The 3014-nt window shown below is 45.3% G+C and overlaps 1 protein-coding gene across 1 annotated transcript in view; it reads right to left on the bottom strand.

Annotated features, from left to right (window-relative positions):
- The window catches only part of LOC108796770 (protein farnesyltransferase subunit beta-like), a 76134-nt gene that overhangs the window by 72836 nt on the left and 284 nt on the right, over positions 1-3014 (bottom strand). The window lies entirely within an intron of this gene.

Raw genomic sequence — 3014 nt, 5'->3', positions numbered from 1 at the left:
GGTGTCTCACCAGTCAGTCAAAAATGTCACCAGTCAGCATGACCGGACTATAGCCTTGCAATTTATGTTACCCTTTTTTGGGGACAGATAGAGCTTTCTTTTGGAGGTATATAATCACCACTTGGGGGGGGTTATTTTTTACAACATAATGAAAAAAGTACCGTAAATTTAAAATAAAAAAAATGTTTTCCCTTCGTTATGTTATAAAACATCTATTCTTACCCATATTTTTGGTAAAATATAAAAGACGGGGTCACGTCGGGTAAATAGACACCAAAACATGTCAAGCTTTAAAATTGCGTGCGTCCGCAAAATCTCAAAAAAACGACCACACTGAAAATTGGCCATAGGCGACGCTTAAAACGCTTTCACCGCTCATCAGTTTAGTGTTATCAGTAATTAATGGTCCTAAAATAATTGCTCACACTCCGACGTTTGCGGTTATATGTAACATGTGCGGCACCATCGTTGTTTTCGCACGTAGGCGCACCCGACGCATATCTGCATGTGTATGTGGAGGGGCGGAGGACATTAAAAAAAGAAAATATTTTCACATTCATTTTATAAGCCCCCCTTGTGATAGCCAATTTACATGACAGGCCCTCTTTATGAAGACATCAGGGGTCTCCAAGACGCCTAATGTCATCTAGGGACCCCCAGAGTAGCTGATGAAGCAGAGATCTGCTTCATCAGCTTCTGTAGCTAGAAAGTGACACTGAATGCAGGAAGTGATGTAATATACATCACTTCCTGCATTCCGGGACTGGAGAGGAAATCAAAAGGGAGATCGTATGTTGATCTCCCTTTGATCTCCTGTCACAGAGCCGTGCCAGTCCCGGCCGCATCGGGCAAAGCGGATCTCGGGACCGGCAATGGCAGTGACAGCTGCTGGCAATACAAGCGACCGGGCGTCTCGAGGCGCTCGATCGCTTGAATGTAAAGCTGCTCGTCGGGCTCCGCCGTCCTGTCGTCACAGACGAACGGACGAGTGGATTTTTCAAGCCCTGGCTATGTGTCTGCACCCCATATACCAGAGGTAGGCAACCTTGGCAGTCCAGCTGTTTTGGAACTACAACTCACATGAGGCATTGCAAGACTGACAGTCACAGGCATGACTACCAGAGGCATGATGGGATTTGTAATTTTAACACAGCTGGAGTGACAGAATTGGCTACTCCTGTCATATACCAACATTTATAACTCTAGAAAAGTTGTTGTTTTTTCTAAACAATGGACTCTGCACACAGTCCAGGAAATAAGTTGAGCTGCACACTGATGACTTCACTTGACAAAAACAACTTCATTCGGGCCATGCAAACGCTGCTCAGTCTTGCCTTAAATCTGCTGTGAAGCACTTGTATGGCTTGAGTAAAGTTGGTTTTATTCAGTGACATCATGAATGTGCAGCCCAACTTCTTGAGCCCAACCTATTGGGCAGGCACCAATAGGCTCAGCATGTCAACCAATCAGCAAGAGCTGCCCGAGCACAGTTCCTGCCTGTTCCCCACACTGGTTCCAGTCTACTACCTTCAACTGGACCTAGTCTGGAAAGGTGGTAGCTGAATATAAGAAATATATAAACAGCCTGTTATAGGTTAAGAAGTGTAACAACTTATGTAGGTAATTGAGACCTGAGGTCCACTTTAAAATATAGGTGTACCTTCTAATGAAAACCATGTAAGAGTAACCCTCCCCCCATCACTTTTAGTCAGGGGTAGGCAAGCTCAGCACTCCAGCTGTTGTGGAACTACAAGTCCCACGAGGCAGTGCAAGACAGACAGCCACAGACATGACTCCCGGAGATGGCTGAGTGCCAAGGTTGCCTACCCCTGCTCTTAGTTCTTATAGCAAAAAGAAAAAAAGGCCTCATACGAAGCATGCTGCCACTATTACAAGCTCTATGGAGATCAATGGAAGAGTTGACATGGGGTACTAGTGACAGCATAGCTAATGTGACATGACCAGGCTCCCTCGAGCCTGTCTACCCCTCCTTGCAGCATTGGAATCTTCCTCAGTGTCCTCAAGTCTTTACACTGTGTGTAGACATGATTGACTGGACCTTAGACCGCTGCAGAGGAGGGGGAGAGACATTGGAAGGACTTTATATAAGTAGGTAACAGCATCTCTTTAACAACTGCCACTTTTTATAATAAAATACTTTTTTCTCTTTTCTTCTCTGTTACATCTCAGTGCTGCTGATGTTCTGCATCACTTCCAGTCTACCTGGACTCTAGTGATGGCTGCACAGCTCTTCTTGCCAATTTCACCAGTGTCCCCCACCTGTGTTATGTGCATTTATAGGACAAGTTTTTAATAATCAGCTAACGAATCGATTTCAAAATAATCATTAGCTGCAGCCCTACTTACTTGTACTTGTGGAACTAGGCTAGTGACTAGTGGAGGAGGCATGGTGTGCAGGTAAGAGGAGCTGGGAGGGAGGGGGATGCAGCCCTGATCAGCCCACCTGAGACCCCTTCAGACGGTCTCAATTGAATGGCATCAGGGGATCGCAAGGCACTTTGTGCCTGCTGTGCGTTCGGGTGCGGTGCGATCAAAATAGTCAGATCAAAAATGGAATCTTCCTCAGTGTCCTCAAGTCTTTACACTGTGTGTAGACATGATTGACTGGACCTTAGACCGCTGCAGAGGAGGGGGAGAGACATTGGAAGGACTTTATATAAGTAGGTAACAGCATCTCTTTAACAACTGCCACTTTTTATAATAAAATACTTTTTTCTCTTTTCTTCTCTGTTACATCTCAGTGCTGCTGATGTTCTGCATCACTTCCAGTCTACCTGGACTCTAGTGATGGCTGCACAGCTCTTCTTGCCAATTTCACCAGTGTCCCCCACCTGTGTTATGTGCATTTATAGGACAAGTTTTACTCACCATCAGAATACCATGTGACAACTTAGGAGCAAAACCGGGACACAGCGTTGTCACCCGATAAAAGGAGGTGCCTGAACGAGGATGTACAAATCTTGAACGTTCAGTACCATGTTACCAATGATAGG

The sequence above is a fragment of the Nanorana parkeri genome, unplaced genomic scaffold, assembly GCF_000935625.1.
Source record: "Nanorana parkeri isolate BGI_ZX_2015 unplaced genomic scaffold, ASM93562v1 scaffold1168, whole genome shotgun sequence".
NCBI lineage: Eukaryota > Metazoa > Chordata > Amphibia > Anura > Dicroglossidae > Nanorana > Nanorana parkeri.
The sequence above is the reverse complement of the archived record's forward strand: the minus strand, read 5'-3'. Positions and strand labels throughout refer to the sequence as shown.